Here is a 14,315-nt window from a genome sequence, read left to right on the forward strand (position 1 = left end):
TTGTGGAAGCTGCTGCCTCAAGCCACAGTCACTGTGCTGGCCGAGGAACACCCTCCCATCCCCTTCCATGCAGCCCTGGTCTAAACTGGAAAAATTCTGCCAACCAAGAGGAATCCTTATTTAGTGGTGTTGTCAACGTGGCTTTTCAATAGCGTATTCATTCTCCACTCTCCACTTCAGCCAGGAAAGGGTGGCGGGGGCAGCGGGGAGAAGAAAAAGAAAAAGCTGAGTGTTTGTGTGAGGATTTTGGAGACTGAGCTCAACAAGGCAGGTGTGTTGTGCCGGTTCCTTCAAGACCACAGGAGCAAAAGAAGCAGTGAGAGCGCAGATTAAAAGGTGCCAAGTATTTGAAGCTCCGTAAGCCCCAGCTGCAGAAACCCAGAGGTCAAAGTGCTTAAGGATGCATAAAATGTGGATTTTTCCATAATTATTTAAATATGTGTTAATGAGTGCTCAGAACACAGTCAGAGTATGTCCATTAAAGGATTAAAAATAAAGAGAAGTGGAAAAGGAATAGCTCGAACAGGAGAAAAAGCCCTCGTCTGACGGTCAAAATTCTGTTAAATTTCTTGTTGGCTCTAGGTCTGCCACTCAGAGCAAGTCACCCGTCCTCACTGGGGCTTCACTTTCTCACTTGAAATTGAACCGTGGGTGGGATAGATTGATCAATGCCCTCAGCATAAAATCCCTTGTTCATGAAAACTTGCTCATCTTCTGTTTGAATTGAATGAGGAAACAAGACTTTTCCAAGGCAAGGGAGCTTGCAAAAGGACTGTGAACTGTCTTAAGCTTTCTCAAATCTCTAAGCAGAGGAAGGGCGCTGTTTTGTAACCAGCAGACTCCAAGATACAAATGAGCCACTGAGAAAACCCAGAAGAATCTGATGTGGGGGGAGATTTCAAATCTGACCTGAGCCGTTAACCCCTGTGGTCCTCTCATCCACACTGCCTAGAAGCCCATCAAAGTGTCAGTTCAGCCTGGCGTCCCTGGTTAAGGAGCGAGGCATGTACACCATTTGCTAGGAGTGCAGGAAATATAGGAATGACGTTTCCATCATTTTTCTTCCCCAAGCAAGAAAAGGGCGGCAGCGGCGAGAAAGAAAGCGACCCAGTCCGAGGCTTGGCTGCGTCCCATGCCTTTGACACCTAGGCTTTTATTGGAAGGGCTACTTCCAAAATAAAGAAAGTAGTGATTTCAGGGTAAATTTGGCCTTCGTTTCTGAGGATGTTTTGGGCCTTTCATCTCCTCTGAGGGCGTGTCACTTAATTATGGCCCTTTCATCCTTGTGTCGCTCAGGGAGAGCACGCCAGTCTGCTCTACGGCCATTGATTACGACTGAGGGCTTTCCACGTTCCAGCTGCTGCCGAGAGCTGGGTATTTGTGAATACCTGAATAAACTCCTTTAATCCAAAAACAAACTCCTCCTGAAAGGAACGGCCTGAAAAGGCCTTTCATAGAGTGTTTTCCAACTCGCTGGTTCATGGTTTCTTTGGATTTCACTGTGCTTCCTGAACTAATGGTCTGAACGCATTCCCAATTGTGGCTTCTGGTCTACCGAGGTCCCCAGCATTAAAGGAGAAGAAGGAAAAAAGTAACAGCAGATGCTTATAGGAGCTGCCAGGACTGGATGGGTTGAAACTGAAAGGAAATACGTGTGGGTGAGTGTTATGTTGTTTCTACAATTTTTATAAGAAATGCTTCTCCGGGTAATGCTTTGAAAACAAAGTTACAATCACGCAGGACACGGGTGGGGCGTGGCTTCTGCTAGATTGAGAGCAGATTGTTTGAATCAGCACTGGGAGTCCGCAACGACAGAACCTGATGACGCTATTCTAATCGTTATGTTTGCTTTAAGATTTACAACTGTCATTGGAAAAAAAAAATTCCGTGTTATTGAGATTACAGTGGGAGCACTAAAAGAGCACAGAATTGATTTGACAGCTTCCCAATGGGCAGATATATTCAGATTGGCCTGGAGCTGGAGTTGTCAGATTCTAGGGTGAGAAATGGCACATTCACTTACTAGCCTTGTAAACCGTCCTCAGCTCATTGTTTTCCTGCTTTGCCTCTGTATCCTGCTATGGGTCTGAGTCTCTATTCTGTTCTATTGACACACGTCTGCCCTTTCCCCATTATCACAGACTACTTGATTACTGTAGCTGCGTAGCTACCCTTGACATAGGGGAGACTGATTCTTCTCGCTTTATTCTTTTTTCAAAATTATTTGAACTTACCTAGTTTCTTTTCATTTTCAAATAAATTTTAGAATAACCCTGTCCATCAGTCAAAAAAATTCTGCTGTTATTTTGGTAGAAATTGCATTAAACTTGTATATCAGTTTGAAGAGAGCTGAGATCTTTACTACGCTGAGCCTTTCAATCCATGGCTCCGTTTATTAAGATCTTTGATTTCCTTCATCAACACTGCATATTTTTCAGCATACAAGTTTCACATTTCATTACATTTATACGTATTTCAAGCAATTGTAAATGGTGTTGTATTTTTAATTTCGGTGTTTATCGTTCTGGCTAGAACCTGTAGCACTCCATTGAGTAAGAGTGGGGAGAGTAGACATCCTTGCCGTGTTCGCAATTTTAGGGGGAAAACATTTAGTCTTCCACAACGAAGTGTAATGTTACCTGTAGATTTTTGTAGATGCACTTTGTCAAGTCAGGAAGTTTCTCTCCTATTTCTATTTTTCTGAGTTTTTTTTTTTAAATCACAAATGGGTGTTGAATTTCATCAGTGCTTTTTTGCATTGATTAATGTGCATATGGGATTTTTCTCCTTTAACTTGTCAATCAGGTGGATTATGTTGATTGATTTTTTAGTATTAAAATATGCCTGTATCCTTGGAATTAACCCTACTTGGTTATGGTATATAATTCTTCTTATGTACTACTGAATTCTGTTTGCTGATATATAGTCAATAAGTTTTGCATCTATATTCATGGAGAATATTAGACTACAGTTTTATTGCCTTTGTCTGGTTTTGATATTACAGTAATACTGGCTTAACAGAATGAACTGGAAAATGTTTCCATCTCATGTATTTCTCAGAAGAAACTGTATAAAATTGGTGTTAATTCTTGTTTAAATATTTGGTAGAATTCTCCAGTAAAGCCATACGAACAAGGAGATTTCTTTTGTGGTAATTTAAAAATTGTTAATTTAATTTTTAAAATACAGGACTAGTCAAATTATCTATTTCATACTGCGTGAGTTGTGATTGTGTTTTTCAAAATTAGGGGGATGTCCTTCTATTTCTTGTTTTATCAGAGTTTTTTAAAATTAAGAATGAATGTTGGGTTTTGTCAGATGCTTTTTCTGCCACCGTTAGATTATCATTATTTTCTTTTTTCTTTTTCTTTCTTTTTTTTTTGAGACAGAGTGTCACTCTGTCACCTAGGCTGGAGTACAGTGGCACGATCTCGGTTCACTGCAACCTCCGCCTCCCAGGTTCAAGAGATCCTCCTGCATCAGCCTCCTGAGTAGCTGGGATTACAGGCATGTGCCAACATGCCTGGCTAATTTTTGTATTTTTAGTAGAGACAGGGTTTCTTCATGTTGGCTAGGCTGGTCTCAAACTCCTGACCTCAAGTGACCTGCCTGCCTTGGCCTCCCAAAGTGCTGGGATTCAGGCGTGAGCCACCGCACCCAGCCTTGATTTTCTTGTTGTTTGTTACTATGATGCGCTACATTGATTGATTTTCAAATCAACTAATCTTGCATTCTGGGGACTCACTCGTGATGTATTATCCTTTTTATATGTTGTTGGGTTTGATTTCCTAAAATTTTATTTAGAATTGTTGCTTCTGTGTTCATGAGGAATATCATCCTGTAGTTTTCATATCTTGGGATTACTTTGTCTGACTTTGGTATCAGGATAATGTTGGCTTCATTAAATGAATGGGAAAGTGCTCCTTCCTTTTCAGTTTTCTGGAAAAGTTCATAAAGTTGGAATCATTAGTCTCCTTAAACACTTGGTGGAATTCATCAGTGAAGCCACATAGGCCTGGAGTTTCCTTTGTGAGAAGGTTTCTAACTACAAATATAGTTACATTCCTAGAGAGGACTGTTCACGTTTACTATTTTCTCACGCGTTAGCTTTCATAGTTTGTGTCTTTCGAGCAATGTGTCCACTTTCCCCAATTTGTCTGTGAGATCTGCAGTGATGCCAACGATCTCATCCCTAATAATTTGGTAATTTGTGCCTTTTCTCCCCTTTCCTGATCAGCCTGGTTAGATGTTTATCCATTGTATTGATCTTCTCAAAGAAGCAACTTTTGGGTTTTTCTTTTCTCTTTTCTTTTTTTTGAGACAGAGTTTTGCTCTTGCCACCTAGGCTAGAGTGCAACCATGCAATCTCAGCTCACTCCAATCTCTGCCTCCTGGGTTCAAGTGATTCTCCTGCCTTAGCCTCCCAAGTAGCTGGAATTACAGGCATCCACCACCACACCTGCCTAATTTTTTATATTTTTAGTAGAGATGACAGGGTTTCACCATGTTGGCCAAGCTGGTCTTGAACTGTTAACCTCAAGTGATCCACCTGCCTCGGCCTCCCAAAGTCCTGGGATTGCATGTGTGATCCTCTGCACCTGGCCCATTGGTTTGCTCTAGTGTGTTCTTGGTCAGAATCTCCCTACAAACAAAGGACACTTGCTCCTCCTCCTTTACTCTCATCTAAGAAATTCTCTAAGAGAATTGGCTCACTTGAACCTTGCCCAAGGCTAACCTTCAAAATAAATCCACCCACTAAGTCTCGATCTCCTCAAAACTCTCAGTGTGGTGACACAAAGTTTCATGTCACAAATCCTTTTTTTGAAGGTGCAGCATTCTGATGACATACTGCAGAGAAATCACGTGTAGCTTTTGAAATATTCTGCCCCTTACAGAAAAGCTTCAGTGACAGGGATGTGACAATATGGGATGCTCATTTAGTGACAGGGATATTCATGACCCGGCTCTGCTTTTTTTTTTTTTTTTTTTTTTTTTGAGACGGAGTTTCGCTCTTGTTACCCAGGCTGGAGTGCAATGGCGCGATCTCGGCTCACCACAACCTCCGCCTCCTGGGTTCAGGCAATTCTCCTGCCTCAGCCTCCTGAGTAGCTGGGATTACAGGCATGCGCCACCGTGCCCAGCTAATTTTTTGTATTTTTAGTAGAGACGGGGTTTCACCATGTTGACCAGGATGGTCTCGATCTCTTGACCTCGTGATCCACCCACCTCAGCCTCCCAAAGTGCTGGGATTACAGGCGTGAGCCACCACGCCCGGCCCCCGGCTCTGCTTTCTGCTACCATGTCAGCTGGAACAAGTGACTAACCATCTCTAAGCCTCGGTTTTCTTCTCTCCAAATGGGGAATAATAATAGCGTTGTTGAAGATCCCATTGCGATGCTGAATGCAAACGCTCGGCACAGAATCTGGACATGGTAAGCGTTCCACTAGCAGTGGCTATTAAAATATGACAGCAAGGGTTATGGTCTGGGATTCCACTCCCTTTACTACTGGAAAGGAAGGATTTATGGTCTTCCTTTTCTTCTGTTGATGTTGGAGCCAACATTTATTGGTTGTAAATGTTAAAAATATAAATGTGTGGTGGAAATCCACAGACTGTGCATTTCACCCCATTATGGATGAGTCTACAGTCACACCTGGTCAAGCACCGAGGTTTATATTTCCAGCACCCAAAATACACTTCAGTTATAAAAAGTATTTCTTCAGGAAGTTTGACAACTCTGCAGCCATGTCTCAGAAAGAATATGGATCGCGGGAATTTGCCCAAACTGGCCTTCCCGGGTGTGCAGTTTTATTCACATAGCCTGGGAGGACCAGCCCAGGGGGTGGGGGTCCAGCCGGCCCAGTTGTGGTGAGGTAACCTCTGAGGCCATGCCAGCTGGCCTGCTCCACGAAAGAGCATCTCACGGCCCCTCAGGGAAGCAGCTGGACGTGAAGCCCTGCAGGAGATGGGGAGAGTGGGAAGTGCGAGAAGCCACGGGAAGGGGCGGGCTGATGAGCGTGGTGTGGGGTGGGCCGAGCTGGGGAGAACCTGAAACCCATACCACCTTCTGTGACCTTCCTGCCCCACCCCCAGCCCACTGTGCAGGGTGGAGCTCTGCAGCTGCATCCTGAGTAGGGCATGGCAGACAGGCTGCTGTGCGACCTCCCAGGTGGGCTAGGAGAAGCCGGGCCACCTCTGCCCAGGTATCTTGGAACACTCTCTCTGGGAGCCTCCCACTGCCACAATAGACGTCCAATCACCCTATGATCAACACAGACGGGGCGGGGGGGGGGGGGAGACAGAGAGAAAGGAACAGAGAGAAATGGAGAGAAAGACAAAGAGATCAAGAGAGGGACGAGACAGGAGGTCCTCCCTTCCTCCCTCCCTCCCTCCCTCCCTCTCTTCCTTCCCTCCTTCCTTTTCTTCCCTCCTTTTTCCCTTCTCTCCTTTCTTTATTGCTTGCCTCCTTCCTTCTTTCCTTCCTTCCCTCCTCCTCCCTCTTTTTCTTCATTCATCGCTTGTTCCCTGACTCTTACCCTCCCACATAACTCACTCAAGAAAAGGAACTTGGTGTTGTTCACTGCTCTCTGCCTACAGCAGGGCCTGGCAACCCACAGACGTGCCATGCATATATGTTGATAGATGAGCCGTGTCTCCTGGGTCATGCATGGGCAGAAGAAAGGAACACACACGTGTCCAGGCACTGCGAAGACTTGGGCAATGCCAGCTCTCCCTTTGGGAAGGACCCTGCACGTGGTGGAGGGCAGGGATGTTTGGAAGCCACTGACCTGGCTCCTGGCTGCGAGGGCCAGCCTGGTGCTGGAACCCCTCATGCCTGAACAGGCACAAGAGAAGCAAAGGCGGAGTGGCCTGCAGTCTCAGGGTAACTAGGTGGGTGTTCTGGGTACATGGCAGAGCCTCACAGAACCTTACTTTCTCACAGTTCTGGAGTCTAGAAGTCCAAATGTAAGTGTCCCTGGGTTTGGTCCCTTCCAGGTGCTCCGGGGTGCATCTGCATCTGTTCTGGGCCTCTGTCCCGGCTGCTGGTGGCCCCAGCCAACCTTGGTGCTCTCTGGCTGGTAACCTTGTCACTCCGGGCTCCACCTCGGTCTCCACACGGCCTGCTCTGTCCGGTGTCTGCATCCTCTCCTCTGACTCTCATAGGGACACTTTGCATTGAATTTAGGGCCCACTGTCAATCCAGGATGACCTCATCTTAACTTCATGACATCTGCAAAGCCCTGTTTCCAAATAGGGTCACATTCGTGGGTACCTGGGGTTCAGATGTGAGCAAATCTTTTTTGGGGGAAACATTTAACCCACGACAGTCGCCCTCCCCTGAAAGCAACGGGAAAACGAAGCCCAGCAGGTGGCCCCTGGAATCCCAGCTCTCTTGCTTCCTGGCTGGGTGACCTGAACCTCTGAGCCTCAGTTTCTTCATCTGGGAAATGAATCAGCCCACCCCATGGATGTGTGAATTAATGGAGATGGCAAGTAGAAAGCCACCAGTGTTGAACTTGGCCACGTAGTAGGGCCTCAATAACCGGCAATGCAGAATTCTGTTTCCCTACCAATTAGTGGCCGACCGCAGTCTACCCCAGCAGCAGACAGCAAAGTGTGAGGACTTGGAGGGCAACAGAGTGTGCTGAAGAGTCAGTGAGGGTCCTTTCTGAATATGCACCCCCCAAGTTGGAGGACTGGGTGGATCAGAGGAGAGTCCAGGGGGTTCCTGGCTGGAGATGGCCTGCGGTTAACCCTTTGCACCTTGCCAGGCAGGAGGTGGGTCTTTCTCCCATCTCTCCCTCCCTCTCTCCTGCTTATCGAGACTGAGTGCCAGCCCAGACGACATCATCCACCGAGTTCCCAGCGTGTCAGCCAAGGGTGAGCCTCCCACACGCACACGGAAGACAGAATTCTGGAGCACACGCGGTGGCATTCTTGGATAACGATTGCTGCCTTCTATGAGATGAGCCCCCTCCACAGACATCTCCGGGCCAGCCCCTCACCGGCCTTCCCGCCCTCCGCCCAGCTCCTGGGCCCCCCAACAGGCCAGCACAAACGAGGTTTGGGAGCTCTGCGGTGGATTGAACCAGGCGACCCGGCCTTTCCCAGTCTGCATCCAGCACCCGGCGCCAGCCCCGACCAGGGAAGGGGCCTTCGAGCAAGCCTGGGTTGGCGGTTTGGGGTTTGGAACATCCGTTTTCAGATAAAATCAGAAGTTTTTTTATTAAAAAAAGAGAGAGAGAGAAACAATCTCAGAGACAGCCTGAAAAACAAAACAACCCTTAAGCTGTTTCTCTGAAATGACATCAGCGGCCACCACAAAGCCCGAATCGGCCTCACTGCATCCAGGCCATCGGGATGTATCATTTCCCCTCCAAAACACCCACTGCGGCATCGTCCCCAGCCCCGCCGGCTCGGAGCCTGCTCCCTCAGTGGGAGCTGTGCGCTTTCCCACCCAGGCTGCAGAGGGGCTCGTAATTGGAAAAGTGCAAGTTGCAGATGAACCGGGAGCCGAGGCCAGGACATGGGTTTGCGGCGGCGAGCCTTGTCCTCCTTCTGCACTCGGTCTCTAAAGCACCGTTCACGTGGGCATTTGGGTCCTGGGGGTGCAGAACGACCTTGCCCAGAATGAGCTGTCCCCTCGTCCCTCTCGGTGGCTGCATGGATGTGTCCCTCCCACCCCACACCCCCACTCTAAGCCCCTCCTGTTCCCTCTCCTTCTAGACCTGTCCAGACTCCCCAGCCCCCACCTGCTAGCCACCTGTGGAGCGTTTAAGCTTCGTGGAAGCCGGAGAACACTGTGCACGTGGATGTTTGTTTCACTGAAGCAGCGATACGATTGCCTTTGAATTTGTTTGGCATGACATAAAAATAGACATAAAAAAAGTGACCAGAAAGAAATATGAATATAATGGCATATGATGAGTACTCTGGTTGTCTGTGGCTAATGAGTTATTTTTTCTTAATTCCTTCTACTTCTGTAAATTTTCTAAATTTTACTTTTGTAACACAAAAACATTATTTATTAAAAAACCACCAACTGAATCTTGTCTCGGGGCCAAAATGAGCTACTTGAGAGAGTGGAAAGTCAGCCTTTATGGAGAGCCAGCAGCCTCCAGGGACTTATTTCTTTGAAGAGTCACTTTTTAAATCTCAGAAATAATCTGCATAGTTGAAACTTCTGCTCCTCTGGGATTGTTATTCCTTCGTTAGTTAAAGTGATTTACTGAGTCACAGGAAATTTCACTGCTGGACCAAAAAGTGATTCAATTTCCCAAGCATGTACTGAGTGTTTCCCCCAGCCTGGCCCTGGGCTGATAAAGCCGCTCCGTTCTCGCCCTGGTGGAGACCCTCAGTCTAGTAGATGCCCTGGGAGCCAGTTCCCTCAGTCATTCAACAAACGTAGATGGAGCTCCTACTCTGTGGCAGGCACTATTTTGGGCTGCTGGAAATATAGCAGCCTACAATAGAGACAAAAGTCCTCATCTTCCTGCAGCTTATATCTATGGCAAATGTGCGGAAAGTGTCTTAGTCTGTTTTGTGTTGCTATAAAGGCATACCTGAGGCTGGGTAATTTATAAAGAAAATCACGTTTATTTGGCTCACAATTCCGGTGACTGTAAAGTTCAAGATTGGGCATCTAGGGCTGGGTGTGGTAGCTCACACTTGTAATTCCAGCACTTTGGGAGGCTGGGGAGGGTGGATCATGAGGTCAAGAAATCGAGACCATCCTGGCCAACATGGTGAAACCCCATCTCTACTAAAAAAGAAAAAAATGAGCTGGGCGTGGTGGTATGTGCCTGTAGTCCCAGCTGCTCGGGAGGTTGAGGCAGGATAATCGCTTGAACCCAGGAGGCAGAGGTTGCAGTGAGCCGAGATCGTGCCACTGCACTCCAGCCAGGTGACAGAGTGAGACTCTGTATCAAAAAAAAAAAAAAAAAAAAGATTGGGCATCTGCCTCGTGCTGCTTCCAGTCACGGCAGACGGCGGAGGGAGCACTCTCACACGGGAGAGAGGACGGGAGCGAGGGGCGGAGGTGCCAGGACTTTTTAACAACCAGCTGTCATGGGAACTAGTAGAGTGAGAACTCACTCACCCCGAGGGAGGGCATTCATCTGTCCAGGAGGGATCCTCTCCATAACCCAAATGCCTACTACTGGGCCCCACCCCTAACACTGGGGATCAACTTTCAACCTGAGGTTAGGAGAGGACACAACACACCCCAACCATAGCAAAGAGGAAGGCACAAAACACTCAGCAAACTCAGGGGAGGCAGCCACGGTGGGAGGGAGGAGGCGGCTACAGGCTGAACTGCACCCCCAGGAATTCTTACGTGCGAGTCCTACCCTCCGCGCAGCAGAATGTGATTAGACTTGGAAATAAGGTCGCTGCAGGTGTCCTGAGTGAAGATGAAGTCCTCAGGGCAGGCCCTAATCCAGTCTAATTGGTGTCCTCATAAAAATGGAATGTGGACACGAGATAGGCGGGCATAGAGGGAAAATGACGTGATGATGAAGGCAGGGACAGGGCCAAAGGCTGCCCACCGCCGCCGGAAGGTGAGGGAGGGGCCCGGAGCAGATGGTTCCTGACAGCCTCTGAAGGAACCCACCCTGCCAACACCTTGATCTCGACCTTCTGGCACCCAGAACTGTGAGAGGATCCATTTCTGCTGTTTAAGCCACCCTGTCTGGGGTTCTTTGTTAGAGAAGCTCAGGGCAATGAATCCAGAGGGCCCCAGAGAGGGGCACGTGGCTGTGAAAGACAGGTAAGCAGAGTTCACTGGCAGAACAGGGGACAGTGCTGGCAGTGACAGACACAGGTTGGTGCGTTTCAGCAGACAGGGACTCTCTGCTGAAGGAGGAGAAGTCTGGGAAGCGTCCGTCTTGCTGGGAAGGCTGTGGAACAAAGCTTGGCAAAAGGCGGAGACAAAAGAGGCCAGACAGGAGTAAGTCTCGTTACAGCTCAGTCTGGGCAGAGATGCTTTGTGCACAGAACCTCCTCCTGGCCGGGGGTGGGGTGTGCACCAGTGACCACAGGTGTCCCTGTACTCACTCCACCCCTGATATGGTGTGGCTGTGTCCACACCCAAATCTCATCTTGAATTCCCACGTGTTGTGTGAGGGAGCCGGTAGCGGGTAATTGATGGAGGGGGGAATGATGGAGGCAGGTCATTCCTGTGCTGTTCTCATGATAGTGAATAAGTCTCGTGAGATTGGATGGTATTTGTAAAGAGTAGTTTCCCTACACAACCTTCTCTCTTTGCCTGGTGCCATCCATGTAAGATGTGACTTGCGCCTCCTTGCCTTCTGCCGTGATTGTGAGGCCTCCCCCGCTGTGTGGAACTGTAAGTCCAGTAAATTTCTTTTTTGTAAATTGCCCAATCTTGGGTATGTCTTTATCAGCAGCATGAAAATGGACTAATAGAGTCTCCTTTGCCTTTGGGAAAGAGAATCTCTGTTAATTGGGCACAAGAGTGTGGTATCCCACAGCTTCCGCCCAAATATTACATAGGATCTACATATAGAAATAAAAATACTTGTAGTTTATCTAAAATTTAAATTTAAGTGGGCATCCTGGGCTGGGTTTGGTTTTGTTTGTCTCTGACTTTTTTCTCTAATTCTGGGAACCCTAGATGATAGGTCAGGTTGGATTAGTTGTCTCCAAAGTGAAACGGTCCCAGGCCCTCAGCCCAGTTCCCTCCAAGCAGTGGCCAAAAGTCCCATTTGGAGGAAACCTTCTGGGTTCAGTGATGTAAGGGTGTGTGCTAGCAGAGTAAGACCAGCCAGCAGCTCACCCCATGGCCCCAAGAGCAAAGGTTCCCAATAAGAAGCCATATCCTGGGACTATGGTTGGGCCGGGTCCCTCTGGGGAAGCTACCAAGGACTGAGCCCTCCTCTCCTTGGCCAGGTTATGGCAGGGAGAGGTGGGTTCATGCCCACGAGGTTGTGCAGTGAACACTCTGCCCCACTGCTGTGTGCTTTCCTGGCAAAGCTACCATGAGAGTGGTGGCCAGCAGGAATTGCACAGCCCACCCAGAAAACCACCATGCACCTCTCCAACGAGCAGCCCAGCCCCACACAGTCCTGAGAGAGGGACCTCACACAGGCCTTGGGCACATGTCCCCAGGAGAGGTAAGACAGTGACCTGCAAGCCCTCAATTTGCAGTCCTCACTTTCGTCCACAGATGTCTATAAAAAGCAGACCCTACCTGCACAGAAGACATTTTGAGCCACCTTGTCTGAGAAAAGCCAAGAAATGGGCTGAATCATACCCTGTGACCACCTCTCTTTCTCCTTGTCAGACTGACTCGCACAGACACGTGAGTGCATGACACAGGAGGAAGAGATCTCAGCAGCCTGGAAACTGGCACAAGCTCCTCTCTAGCCATGGCAGGCCTTTGAGAGAGAGGGAGCTGATGAAAATAGGTCTCTTACAATGTATTCACTCATCAATTATTTCTAAGCTCCTACTATGTGCCAGGAGTTGCTCTAAGTACTGGGAATGCGGGGGTGAACAAAACACATGTGAACTCCTGTTCTTATAGAGAAGAAACCCTCTCCCTTATAGACAAGAAACCCCCGTTCCTTTAGACACTAAACCCTTGTCCTTATAGACAAGAAACTCTTCTGAATGCCTCCTGTGTGCGAAAAACTGCTCGATGACTACATCCAGGGTCAAAGAAGACAAGGTTCCTGCCTGCCCTGCAGGGAGGCACTCATTCATTCATTCATTCACTCATTCATTCATTCACTCTTTGACTGTCTCTAATCATCTGCTCTATGCCAGAGAGTTGCTAGATGGTGCAAAAAACTGCATTAACAGTCTCTGATCAGGGAAACAGGCGTGTTAAAGGAAAAAGAAAAACTCTGAAGAACAAGATAAATTCCTTAATAGAAGGAAGTACAAAGTGCTTCTAAGATGCAGGAGAGGAGGCAGACAGCCTGGGATTAAAGAATTAGAGAAAAATCTGTGAAGGAGATGGGTTTTAAAGGATGCATAGGTGTTCACCATGTAGAGAAGACATTCACCTGTACAAAAGCAGAGCTTACGAGAAAAAGATGTTTCTGGGACAGCCAATTAAGTAGAACACGAACTAGGTTCAGAATCAAGATGAGTCTGGGGAGTGAGGTTGGAATTCAGCTTTAAAGAACCTGATACTCATTCGCCTGTTCTACAAATATTTATTGAGCACCGACTATGTGCCAGGCACTGAGATAGCCCAGAACAAAACAGTGGAAAACTCTGCCTTGAGGGAGCATATTTTTAGCAGGAGAGGCAGACAAGAAATATAAATTTAGAAGTGGAAGATATGGATGTTGATGAGTAGGATGGGAAAATAAAGTGGGAAAGGGGAAAAGTGAGACTCAAGAAGAGTCTCACTGAGGAGATGACCTGAGAGGGTGAGGCAGCAAATTATGCAGCCACCTGGGGGAGGTGCTCCACTCAGGAGCATGGCAAGTGCAAGAGGGCTGGGACAGGAGGCAAAGCCAGGGGTTAAAGTGGCTGCAACAGAGTCAGCAAAGGGGAGAGCAGAGGGGACAAGCTCCAAGTGGCAGAGTAAGGACTTTGGCACAGGACTGAGGACAGAGGGAGCCACTGGGGCATGAACACAAGGGCATGTAGACTGGCATCATTTGGAAGAATAACTCTGGCTGCTAACATGGTAGAGGTGGACAGGAGCAGGGAGAGGCTGAGATGTCAGCCCCCAGCAAAGTGTCTCATGCTGATGCCAGGTATTCAGGAAGGAAGGAAGGAAGGAAGGAGTAAGTGAATGAATAATTTAATAAACAAATAATAAATAAATGGATAGATGGGTAAATGAATGGAGGGATGGAAGGAAAATGAATGAGTGGATGGATGAATGGATGAAGGGATGGAAGGAGGGATGAAGAGATGGAGGAAGGGATGGAGGGTAAATGGGTGAGCAGATGAACAAAGAATGAATGGAGTGAGGGATGAAGGAATGAATGGCTGTATGAATGAATGGATGAAGGGATAGAGGGGGTTGGAGGAATGGCTGGGTGGATGGGAGGATGGATGAATGGAGGAAGGGATGGATAAATGGATGGGTAGATGAATAAAGGGATGGAGGGAAAGATGAATGGGCAGAGGGATGAAGGGATGGAGGGGGGGATGAAACAGTATATGAATGAAGGGCTGGAGGGGGCTGGAGGGATAATGGATGGATAGGAGAATGGATGAATGAATGAAGGGATGGAAGGAGGGATACACAGATATATGGAGGGATGGAGGGAAGAATGAATGGGTGGATGGAGGGATGAATGAATGAATGAGTAGATGGCTGAAGGGA

At 47.8% G+C, this 14,315-nt stretch overlaps 1 long non-coding RNA gene across 1 annotated transcript in view; it reads left to right on the forward strand.

The window, feature by feature from the left end:
* Nucleotides 1-1,209: 1,209 nt before the first annotated feature.
* LOC135271886 (uncharacterized) overlaps nt 1,210-14,315 on the forward strand; it is a 43,475-nt gene continuing 30,369 nt past the window's right edge. The window contains exon 1 of the long non-coding RNA XR_010340012.1: nt 1,210-1,658. This is a non-coding gene — a long non-coding RNA (uncharacterized LOC135271886). The remainder of the gene's footprint in view (nt 1,659-14,315) is intronic.

This window comes from Aotus nancymaae, unplaced genomic scaffold (assembly GCF_030222135.1).
Source record: "Aotus nancymaae isolate 86718 unplaced genomic scaffold, 86718_ANA_hifiasm-v0.15.2.pri h1tg000095l, whole genome shotgun sequence".
NCBI classification, from domain to species: domain Eukaryota; kingdom Metazoa; phylum Chordata; class Mammalia; order Primates; family Aotidae; genus Aotus; species Aotus nancymaae.